Raw genomic sequence first — 12,796 nt, forward strand, 5'->3', positions numbered from 1 at the left:
ATCTCCGGACAACAATCTCCGTTGTCCACCCACCGTCGCCCAGGTAATACTTAATAGTCAGTTTTCTTACCCGGGTCTTGTGCACAAGAATTGCTCGACAGTTCCCTGTTCGTCCCTTCTTGCTTCTAGAGTCCTTGAGTCCGGTTCGCGTCAGTCCGAGAACAAGGACGTTTGAGACTACCGAAATCTGTAGGATGCGTCTTCCCGTAGTTCGTCGCTCCCTGGCACTGGCAGAGTGTCGTCGATATCCCGGACGAGCCCCCAAGTTTGAGATGTAGGTGTGCTCACAATCACTGACACAGAGGACAAAATCGTAGAAGCACGATTCTTTCTTCGTTCACGAGTCTGCAGAGTCGGGTGCCTCCAAAAGAGAAGCACACCCTTCTGCCAAATTGCTCCATTTTTTATGCTATGCCGGTCGCATTGTTCCCCTCCCCTCTCGCCTGATTGGTTCAGGATGCTGAGGTGCACATTCTTCCCGATACGCCTACCCCATGTTCTTAAATATTCAGGTTCTCTCTTTTGCCATATCTTGTTATCTGCTTCTCCCTGTACCACACATTGTTCCTCCAACCCTAATCTCATCAATCCCTCATTTCATGATTTAATCAAATGGTATTTGTTCATTTCATGATTTAATCAAACTGCATTCCTCACATGTTGCAGGCAGGGCATTCCACGCCCTTACTACTGAGTAAAGAACCTACCTCTGACATCTGTCCTAAATCTACCTCCCCTCAATTTCTACCTCCCCTCAATTTAAAGCTATGTCCCCTTGTGCTGGACATCACCATCCGAGGAAAAAGATCTCTCGATGTCCACCCTATCTAATCCTCTGATCATCTTGTATGCCTCAATTAAGTCCCCTCTTAACCTTCTTCTCACTAACGAAAACAGCCTCAAGTCCCTCAGCCTTCCCTCATATGATCTTACCTCCATACCAGGCAACATTCTTGTAAATTTCCTCTGTACCTTTTCCAATGCTTCGACATCCTTCCTATAATGCAGCGACCAGAACTGCACACAATACTACAAATGTGGCTGCACCAGAGTTTTGTACAACTGCAACATGACCTCAGGCCTCCGAAACTCAAATCAATTCCTTTACCAATAAAAGCTAACACACCGTATGCCATCTTAACAACTCTCTCAACCTGGGTGGTAACTTTCAGGGATCTATGGACATGGACACCAAGATCTCTCTGCTCATCCACACTACCAAGAATCTTACCATTAGCCCAGTACTCTGCCTTTCTGTTATTCCTTCCAAAATGAATCACCTCACACTTGTCTGCATTGAAATCCATTTTCCATCTGTCAACCCAGCTCTGCAGCTTATCTATTATCCTCTAACATGTGTTGCAGGGAAAAATCCCTTGTGCCAGTGCATTCAAGAGGTCGAGTCTCAAGGCAAGGTTCAAAGCGTTTTTACTGTATTGTACAAGTTCTGAAGTCCTTCAGGGAGACCCACACAGCCAGCTCCTAACAATGGCTTGACCACGGTGTTCTCCCGATATGCAGATGAGGTTCAATATTTATAGAGAGTACAAGGTTTTGGTGGGCTTTTGCCGTTTTACATTTGAATAGTACAGATACATGATTTCCTGGGCTTCCTGACTCTGACGTCAATGTCTCGTTATCTGCTTGGTTTTAATAGGTGTACCCTTGACTTACAATGGGGTCCCATTATCTCTCTGCTGTACCTTGATTAGGTGTGTGGTTCCTGGGTGAACCTGGGAATCTATTGTGTCAGCCTCCTGTTTGATAGGATTTGTGTAAAACTAATCTAATCAATATATTTATCCTTGGGTTTCTTTTGCCTGCCTGGGTCAGTTTGGTTTTACAACATTTCATTTTATAACATTTCATTTTATAAGTCTTGGCTTTTAATCAAAATATACATATATCTGCTCCACTGTCAGGGTCTTGGCTCGCAGATATCCCGATCTTCTGGCCATGGCGCCGTTTTAAGATGCAGCTTCGTGCTGTTGCTAGGCAGATTATAGATTCTCCATTTTGTTCGAAAAAGGTTTCTCAGCTGTGCAAAAATGGGATTCAAACGAATGCCCATCCCTTTACATCATAAATGGTGCCAATCAGTCCAATAAATGAAGAATGCTTTGATGTAAATATTAATACGAATCCAATATAGCCTTAAAAAATGTCCTACTTCACTTGTAACCATGTTGACTATCTCTAATCAAATTATTCCTTTCCAGATGATTATACATCCTGGGTGAAATTTTCCGAGCGGCCAAAAACTGGCATTGTGCAAATCCCGCCGGCAGCCTCTGAACAGCTGGCGCCGGCGGGAAGTCATTGATTTTTCACAGTCAGAAATTCTCCGTGCCGGATCGGCCGAAGTCCCGCCGACGTGTCCATGGGTCACGTCGGCGAAAAACACAGTAGCTTTAAAACGGAGTCAACCATTGATGATGGTTGACGCCGTTCAGTGACCTAGGGCGAGTGCGCGGGGGGTGGGTAGCGGCATTGGAGAGGGCGGTGTGGAGGTGGGTAGGGGGGGTTGGGAAGAGAGATCAATCACTTCAGTGCCGGTAGATTGGGGGGAGGTGTTTGTGAAGAGAGAGAGTGAAATCACTTACTTTAGTGCCGGTTGATTGGGGGGATGGGGTGGCGGGGTGTTGGGGTGGGTGATGAGGGCAATGATGACATGTTGTCTTCCCCGCCACCAATCCCCACCCCCCCGCAGGCAATCATGTTTTCCGTTCAGCCTGTGATGTTGGCCGCCGTAGTTGCATCCGCGATTGTACAAGTCGCCCTGGAGGAGGAGGAGAACGAGGAGAGGGTGGAGGACGTTGTGGCGGCACAGCGACGGAGACGTCCAAGGAGGCACCGTGTGTACAGACCCTGTTCATCGTACCTGGAACTCACAGACCGGGCATGCAGGATCAGACTCCGGCTGAGCCCTGAAACCGTGGCACACGTTTGCGCACGGTTCCCGGGAAGTGTTCATGACTCATACGTATTGTCGCGGTCGAACATCCCTGGAATGTTCGAGGGACGCCACCGCCGGATGAGGGGCTGGTTGCTGGGAGATAGGGGTTACCCGTTGCGGTCGTGGCTGATGACGCCTATACGGAGGCCACAGACTAACGCGGACAATAGATACAACGATGCCTGTGCAGCGACCAGGGGTCTAATTGAGAGGTGCTTCGGGATCCTCAAGTCGCGATTCCGGTGCTTGGACATCTGTGGGGGGCCCTCCAGTACCCGCCACATAGGATCGGCCGCATCATTGTGGTGTGTTGTGTCCTGCACAACATCGCCCAGCAGAGGGGTGATGTGCTGCAGACAGAGGAGGGGGGAGTTGAGGAGCGGGAAGAAGAGGCGCAGACCTCCCCAGACGAGGGAGATGGGGGCAATGGTCAGGGCAGACGGGCAGGTCATTGGCGGGTGGCTGCCCGACATCACCGTCTGGGCCAGCGAGCATGGGACAGGGTAATAGCCGGCCGGTTCACAGACTAGGGAGGTAGCGAATCGGCGAGTATGGCAACGTTCCACACACCATGGCAACATCCGACCACCCTCACCCCCCCTCACCCACCCAACACCCTCACTCCCCCCTCACTAACCCTGCACCAAGTCCCAACACCTCACCAACCATTTCCACACCACCTAAAAGCACAACACCCCTCCATTGCACATCCACCTGCGACACAATGGGCCGTCATCACACGGTTGCCGATGGAAGCGTGTCTACTGCAGTCCATGGAGGATGATGACGTCACGCACTGCAATGAGCTCCTGGCTCCAAATCGTTGGACAATGTCTGACCCATGGCCACAGTACCACCAACCTTCCGGACCATCCCTGCATGCGGCCGTCACATTGCAGCGCTCGGTCCCAACCTCTGCCCAGAGGGATTGAGAGGGCGGGCCAGGTGAAGGGGGGGGGGGTGGGGGGGCACACTCACCTGAGGCCAACATCAGACCCTCCCCACACACTGGCACTCAACCGACATGACACCCCCCGCACGCTTCGGACAGAACACAAAGGCGGCCTCTGTAGGTGCGCAAGTGATTTTAATGACAAACTGTTCAAACATGTGCCCTAGACCCTGAAACTACTGTGCCCTTCACCCGTGCCAACTTACTAAGTGTCTAACTTCTTGCTCTTACGGACCCTTTTACTACGTCTAGGTGCTTCCCCAGACAGTACAGCAGGACTGGAGGTGGACTCCTGCGAATCAAGCCCTGTGACTTTTGATCCCTTTAGCGGACATTTCCTGGGGCGGCCCGGCCTAGATGGGCCAGGCTGCGGCTCGGGCGACATGGATGGTGAGCTGCCAGCCTGTCTTACCCGCTGCCCCCCAGATGCACCTGGGACGGAAAGGGGGGAGTCAGAGGTAGCGCGGTGTTCCGGGACCTCTCCTACAGGGGGACCCGGTACAGAGCACAGCACCTCCTCCTCCCTCGGGGTGCCCGATGGCCACCGGGCCTCTATATGGGTCGGGGGTGCCTCCGATCCGGCCATCCGACGCTCCCCGGCACCTGGGGCTGCCAGTCCGGGAGGCCCGTGCTGGTACCGACAAGGGTCCTCAGATCTGCAGCAATGGAGCAGAGGGAGTTGACCATCCCTGTTTGTTTTTCTGCGATGCCGGAGAGGTGATTGAGAATGGCACTGATGCCCTAAGCGATGGCCTGCTGAGACTGCGCCATGGCCTGCTGAGACAGGGCCACAACGTTTAATGCCTCTGCCATCATCCGCTGGGTGTGGCTCATGGCTTCCTTCAAGTGGGAAGCCACGTCCTGGGACACGGACGCCGCCTGCATAGACAGCCCCAGAGCCTGCATACTGCGACCCATGTCGGACACCGTTGCACCCATTGCCTCGACCGCGGACGCCACACATGCGGTTTCGGCCTGGGTGGCACGTAGAACTGGCACGACTTCCTGGACACGGGTGGACTCCTCCACCTGCGTCTGCAGCTGCTGCAAGCCGGCCCTCACCCTCTTACTTGGACCCAGGTTTGTTGATTGCATCGGGTCTATGGGTGGGTCCGTTAACTCCATGAACCCGGGACCAGTCTGGGCGGCAGATGTCTGCTTGCGCCAAGATGCCCTCCGACCACCCGGCCCCTCTGCCGCTCCTACCTCCACCTGCTGTACTGGGACGACAGTGTGGTGCTCACCAGCGAGTGACCCAAATGACTCTTCACTAAAAAGCCCTGCCGGGGTGAGTGTCTCTGCGATGGTGGAGGGTGTTGGAGAAAGCTGTGCCGTTGTGCTGTGCGCATGCTCAAAGTCCGAGTCCATGGTCCCCTGGTGTTCACCCACCTGCTCGGTCAGTCCAGTGTCATGGGTGGCAGTGTCCTGGGTAGGGGTGTCCACGGTCAGGTGCGACGGGGGCCTCTGGCTTCTCCCTTCATCGCAGCGTCTCTGAAGCCTGCGTCGCGGAAGCCGCATGAGACGCGGGTGTCGTCTGCCTTTAGCCGCGCGTCTTCTCTCCCACCCTGGGGGGGCCTGGGGGCGTTGCAGGCCAGAGGGGCCGGGTCACTCCCTCTCCCATGGCCGCCCTGGGGCATCCTGCGGGCAGTGGGCATCCGCGGGGACGGGTGCCTCGATGTCTGGTCCTGCATTACACAAGACAGCAGCATGGTTACACACTCCGATCGGGGTTATGGGGAGAGGGGATATGGGGGAGGGTGGATGTGGGAGAGGGGCTGTGGGTGGCTCAATTTCTGGCGGGCCCCCGACCTCTGCCTCGGAAGCCTCCCGGTCCTCAGGTCTGCCTGCCATTTCCAGGGCTCTTTCCTCATGTGCTGTTAGCGGTGTCTCATCCGCAATGCCCCCTCCATTCCTCTGACACCTCCTGTTGTAAGATCGCTTGTCCTGTTGGAGGGGGGGGGGGGGGGTAGCAGATGTAGAAACAACAGTGTTAGACACAAGACCAATATTCAATTTGCCTTCCTAATTATCTAGTGAACTGCATGCTAGCTTTTTTTCATTTATGCTTGGAGACCCCCAAATCCAACGGTTTGGCAGCTTTCAGACTCTTTCTCCATGTTAATAATATGCAGCTCATTTATTCTTCCTACCATAGTTCAGAACTTCATATTTTCTTTATTTATATTCCGTCTGCCATGTTTTTGCCAACTAACTTAATCTGACCAAATTCCTTTGTAGACTTGTGTCGTCCACGATTATGGCAGAAGCGCATTCACTTCCCTTATTAATATAAATTGGCCTGTAATCTTCGTCCTGGAGTCTAAGAGCAGATGCTGGAACTGAATTGGTGTTGATGTGCTGTCCTGATAGAAGTGCCAGTGTCGGAGCCTTTAAGGACGTGCAAAGGGGCCAGCACCAGTGCCCAGTGGAACTCGTGTTAATCTAACTAAAGCAAACATTGAATTTGGTGCAGTCCTGATTGGCACCCGAGAGCTTGATTAGTTTGTGCTGCCTATAAGCATTCCTCTCCCCACACACTTTCATTGCAGCCAGGAAGATGGTACCTTCAAGAGTTGCACCGACATTCGCAACTGTAGAGCTCCAGACACAGCTGAATGCCATGCAGGAGAGTTGGGACAACCTGTTCCCTGGACAAGGAAGGTGACTGACACCAGCCGGTGTCCGAGCTTAAGCGCCGCAGGCCCCACTCCAAGGATTCGTCAGCAGAGCAGGAATAATCAGCCCAATGTCCTCTGGTCGGTCCATATGAGTCACCACCCCTGATCTCCTGGCAGAGGTCACGACACATTAGGGTTAGTGACCAAATTAGAGTCAAGGTCAAGTTCAGGGTGAAGGTCAAGGTAGGTGTCAAAATCACGGAGGGGGACTTACCCTGGCTGCCCTGACGAGTTTGTTTATCTTGTGGCACTGGGTGCCTGGCCACGGGGTGAAACCCACAGAACTGATGGCCACAGAGACATCCCTCCACAGGCACTTTCTGAGTTATGGGACGACCCTGCGACCATTTCCTGGATAAAGGTCCTCCCTCCTCTCTTCGACAGCATCCAGGAGCGCCTGGAGGTCGCGGTCCTGGAACCTCGGGGCTGAGTGGCGCAAAGCCATGACTGGAGTTCTTGCGGGGGGGGGGGGGGGGGGGGGCGCTATTTCTATCATGTTTCGCCGGGCAGCGTTAATGATATCGCCCGACGTCAACCGACGCGCCACTTCCGCAGCGGGTGAAACTGACGCTACAGCGTCACTCCGCTGCTGGCCCTTTCGGGACGGGAGATTTCGGGCTGATAAGCGGGCCCCGACACCTGAGTCACCAGTGCCGTTTTTGCCCGCCGGTCAAGGGCGTCACGATGGACTTCGGTGAATTTCGCCCCCTACCTCTCCTAGAACAAGGCATTCAGTGGAACCAGCCACCACCCTTCTCTCTCTCCTCCAAGGGTCCGCAGCAGTAGTCCGTCAGACAAGAGAAAGGGAGGCAAGCAGTTGTTAAATCCAGCCAAGGTTGAACCCCAGGCTGGGCCTTACCAGCAGGATATCCTGTCTCCCCCCCCCCCCCCCCCCCCTCTCATGTTTGCAAATGCCTGTAGCAGTCTCAGCAATGGAATTAAGCCTCCACAGCCCATGTGTGCTCTCTCCTCAACCCTTGGTGAGTGTGAGCCTTTTAGTTTATCATCAACTCCAGAATACAGCGACATGCAGAAACAGCATCGTCAAAAAAAAGGACATGTCTAAAAACAGTTACAAGATACACACCCACACACACCACACACACCACACACACACACACACACACCCCCACCCAGCTGTCCCCAATGGCAGTCCCACGTTGACGGTAAGGTGCTTAAAGAGCAACACAGACCACCGGAAAAGGACCGATCTAGGGTATTAGTTGATGAAGCATCTTGTGGATTTCTGAGAGACTTTGGGAAGGCTCCTTCCCACCTCCTCTGGAGGCAACTATCATTCCCACAGTATCTGGCAGGTTCACGAGGAGAAACTTCACCTGTGCAGGATACAGAAAACTGTTACTTGGCACTTGTGCCTTCAAATGGTGTCATCATTAGCAGCATGTGGATTGAGATGACAACCATTTAACCACACTTGGAGGAAACTAATTTCTTTTCCTCCACTTCCCTGCCATTGAACACAAATAACAGATACTATTCTGTGTATGCCAAGAATCAGTTGCTCTCCCCCTTGTCCTTAATCTCGTCAGCCATCTAGAGAGGGAAACATGACCATGATGTTTATGAACAGATTTTATGCCATCTGTATTCACTGGCAAGAAGCAACTGAGCGGCTCAACAGGATTTTACCTTCCCGTTCTCTGCCAAGGATTGTGAAAAAGGATATCCCATTCTCCAGCTCAGATTGAGTGGCTCACTGACACATTCTGCATTATAGGTTTGAAACCTGAAATTGGTTAATTGTTTGGTACGGTGTTCATGGTGGGGGGGAGGGAGGAGGGAAGTGGGGAAAAGAGAGAAAAACAGCCACTTCTGCCCATCGCTACGGTACCCATTTATTTCAACAGGTTCCCAGAGCAGGTGATCAGTCTTTCCCCAGTGTGAACTCTCTGGTGGCTCAGCAGGTGGAATGACTGACTCCCTTTGCTCATGGTACAAATGAGTTTCTAGTTGGCATGGATAATTTTCTAGCCATACGCCACGATTCAGTGGCCTCGTTGTGCTTGTCAGTGCGACAAGGCCAAAAACTAGAACCATGCCGAGTACCAAACTGTTTGGGATACAATCAGTCTGCTCCCGTAGGCGAAATTGGGATTTAGCTGTAGCGGGCCGCGAAACCATAAAAACCACAAGTCCTATTTCCATAAGATTAACAGGAACAGCTACCGTATATCAAACAACCCCTCCCAATCCAGTGACCTCCCCAGCAAGTGGTCACGCTAGTGGCGATTTAGTACTCCCAAGGGCTGCTGTGGGGACCCTAGGAGGGGGGTAGCCATCTTCGCTCACAGGCAAGGTCTGTACTTGCTGCTGACTGCAGTGAAGAATCTGCTAGTGGTCATGGCTGTTAGAGCACAGGAATTGCAGTAAATCCTCTACCGCCAATTGTTTTGGGGGTTATTTGGGTTAGTCTTGGGGCCTTTACTTGTCTGCAGACCTGCTTTCTTTCTCTCTCACTGCTCCCAGTTCACGCAATTTCTTCTTGTAATTGAGTAACTTCTGGACCTCCCTGGTCTCGAAATCAAGTATTGCTACAGGTGCTGATTTATGGTAGATTTAAGGGTAGATCAGGCACGGCACATTTTGTGGTTCCTGTTCATGAAAAGTCAGGATTTGTTTTTTGAAATTCGTAGGCTGTTATGCCAGCATTTATTGCCCATTCCTAATAACCCTTGAGAAGGTGGTGGTGGTGGTGGGCTGCTGTCTGAGCCACTGCAGTCCATGTGGTGTAGGTACACCCACAGTGCTGTTATGGTGGGATTTTGGTGGGCTGCTGTCTGAGCCACTGCAGTCCATGTGGTGTAGGTACACCCACAGTGCTGTTATGGTGGGATTTTTCCCTTCTGTCTCGATAATGAATTCTGTTTCAGAAGAGGTATACAATTGAAGCGATAAAACTGCCAATAAGGACATTAATAACTTTGTTCATGACCGAGGAGGCCAGCGGTAGTGGAATAAGGATTTATTTTAAACCATGTACAATGTCTTGCCCACAGCGTTAACACTCCACAATCACAGTCCCCGTTGGGGACCTCTGCTTTTCGACATTGCCGAGGCCATCTTGTTCACGTGAAGCCACTTCTCTTGGCGTCCGCAAAGATGAGGAGCATGGACCTCTTGAAAGACCTGCGAAGTCTGCCTACAGTCTCATCCATGGGCATCCTGGCCAATCCCAGAGATTAAGGGAGGCTGCTGGCGGGTGCTTCTGGTACTGGTGCCACTCCACAGCTGCGCACGAGCCTCGCATGTTCCCATCGATGCCAGGACACCAGAAATAGCGGCGGGCCAGCATCTTCATCTTGGAGGGGCCTGGGTGACTGTCAATCTTCAGGAGGGACACCTGACCCTGCGGTGGGATGACTACACAAGCTCCCCATAGTATGACACCATCCTCTACTCTGAGCTCGGGTCTCTGGGCATAAAGCTGCAGGGCTATTGGAAGGGGCCCTGCAATCCATTTCAATGCTTGTGGTGAGTTTTGCCAGTCGAGGATCCTGCTCTGTTGTTGTTCGAACCAGAGTTGCCGTTACTGACCAGGTATTGATAAAATTAAGGACTGATATGTCTTTATCCACCGGCGGGGGACTGGGAACCGCGGGCAATGCTAGATGACTTGGAACGTCAGTGCGGGCAATCTGCGTCCCCGGCCAATGTCTGAAGGAATACACCTTGTGCAGCAAGGTGAAGCACCAATGCTGAATCCTGGCAGATGGTTGGCAGCTCCTTACCTTGCCTAAAAGGCAGAGCAAAGGCTTTTGATCAGTCACAATGGAAGTGCCTACCATAGACATATTGGTGAAGTTTCCAGTCCCCAAATATCAGCACCAAGCCACTCTCAATTGGGGCATAACTGTCGTTCAGCTTCCGCCAGGGTCCTTGAGGTAGATGGGCTAATGTGTGCTGCCGTCCCATCAATGGGCCAACACTTCCCGATGACCTAGGGGGAAGCATCGCATGTTGACTTTTGTTGCCGAACTGGGACATAGTGAGTGAGGAGTTGTTTGGACAACACACTTTTTTCACCCCAGGGATGAATGTCATCCTCTATGGCATGGTTTCCAAACTCGTGGTCATGGCCCACGGACGGGTGTCTGGAGGGTGACGGCATTACGATCACTGGATAAGCGCCCAATGGCTCTGACAGGCTTTCAAGAATGCTGCCACTTGCGCATGCATGTCCCCTCAGGCGGATCCCTCAACAACAAGGCCTGGAGTCAAGTGGGGCAGACCGCTGCCTCCTGATGTCAACGTGCTGGACCAGGATGAAATTGCTTTTTCCATCCAGAAGAAGCTGCAGGGAGCCGATCACACGCTCGGGGGTGGGCGGGGGTTAGGGTTGTCCTCCTCCTTCTCCGACTCCTCCTTCTCCGACGACGACTCCTCCGAATCCTCCTCCTCCGAATCCTCCTCCTCCGAATCCTCCTCCTCCGAATCCTCCTCCTCCGAATCCTCCTTCTCCGAATCCTCTACCTCCGACGACTCCTCCGACTCGTTCTCCCTCCGACTCGTTCTCCCTCCGACTCCTCCTCCTCCTCTGTTTGCGTTAGCTCTGGTGCCATCGGCTTCTCCCTCCGACGACTCCACCAGGCCACATGTTCTGCAGAGCGCAGCAGACCACAACTATGCGACCGACCCTATCGGGCCGGTACTGCAGGGCCCCTCCAGAGCAGTCCAGGCACCTGAATCGCATCTTCAGCAAGCCGAAGCACTGCTCCACCATACCCCTTGGTTGCTGCATGGGCCTCATTGTATAGGCTTTCCGCATTGGTCTCAGGCTTCTGTATTGTCGTCATCAGCCATGACCTCAATGAATAGCCCCTGTCGCACAGCAACCAGCCCCTCAGCGGGGAGGGGGGGGGGCGCATCTTTCAAACATTGTGGGGATGAACGACTGTGCCAGAATGTAGGTGTCATGCACACTCCCATGATACCTTGTGCGCACATGCATGATCCTCATGTGGGGTCACAAACCACCTGAATGTTCATGGAGATTGCGCCCTTCCTGTTCATGTACACGTCCATGTTGTCTGTAGGCGGGTGCATGGGGACATGCACACTATCGATGACACCCTGGACAATCGGTATCCCGGCCACCTTGGAGAATCCACGTGCCCGTGCTTCCTGTTGTGCTCGGCCCTCGGGGAATTTAATGTACCTGTCTGCCATGGCATATGATGTGACCATCAATTCATTCGACTGTGGTTTTAATAGACTTACAACTGAGCCTGCCTGCGACCAGAAGAACTGAGGGCAGGCTCTCACGGCTGCAGCACATTATACTTTAGGTAGTGGGAGGGGCCATGGGCGGAGCCGAGGGTGGAGCCCTGTACAAGCTCCTCATCTCCACTGTGGGCAGAGCCGAGCAATGGCTCACAGACAGAGCCCACAAGAACACAACACAATACAGTGTGAATTACATTCACCACATTCACTCCCTGTATATAAAAAAAATAAATAGAGTCCGGCGGGGGTGACTGGTCTACAGGTTGAGCCGGTCCGATGGCCGAGTCGTCCTTTGGGGTTCGGCGGAGCACCGGGGTTGCAGCCTCTTTGGGTGGCTGGGTGGTGACTGTCGGTGTGGATATGAAGATGGACTCCGGGGGTGTTTCTGAGCTCCGTTCCTGACCGGTGCGACGGGCGAAGGGGGGGGGGCGCAGGAAACGTACAGGTGTGGGGGGGTTGGGTGGGGTGTAGTGTCAGGGGTAACTGGGCGGCGGTGGTGGTGGTGGTAGTGGTGGTGGATCCTGCAGGCACCAGGTCCCGAAGGGAAATGGTGTCCTGACGGCCGTCAGGGTATTCAATAAAGGTGTAGTGTGGGTTTGAGTGTAGCAGTAGTACCCTTTATACTAGTGGATCCGTTTAACGTGTCTGGATGTGCTTCCTTGGAGAACCGGGCCCGGTGTCCTCAACCAAGATGGGAACGAAGCCCCCGTGGTAGTGCCCCTGGGGAAAACAATAATCGCTTGTGAGGGGTCTGGTTCGTGGCTGTGCACAGGAGGGACCTAATTGCATGGAGCGTGTCGGGGAGGACCTCCTGCCAGTGGGAGGTCAGGAGATTCCTGGACCGGAGGGTCAGTAGGACGGTCTTCCAGACCGTCGCATTCTCCCCCTCCACCTGCCCGTTCCTCCTGGGGTTATACCTGGTAGTCCTGCTCGACGCGATGCCATTGTTGAGAAGGTACTGACGCA

Source organism: Scyliorhinus canicula, chromosome 10, assembly GCF_902713615.1.
Source record: "Scyliorhinus canicula chromosome 10, sScyCan1.1, whole genome shotgun sequence".
Classification (NCBI taxonomy): domain Eukaryota; kingdom Metazoa; phylum Chordata; class Chondrichthyes; order Carcharhiniformes; family Scyliorhinidae; genus Scyliorhinus; species Scyliorhinus canicula.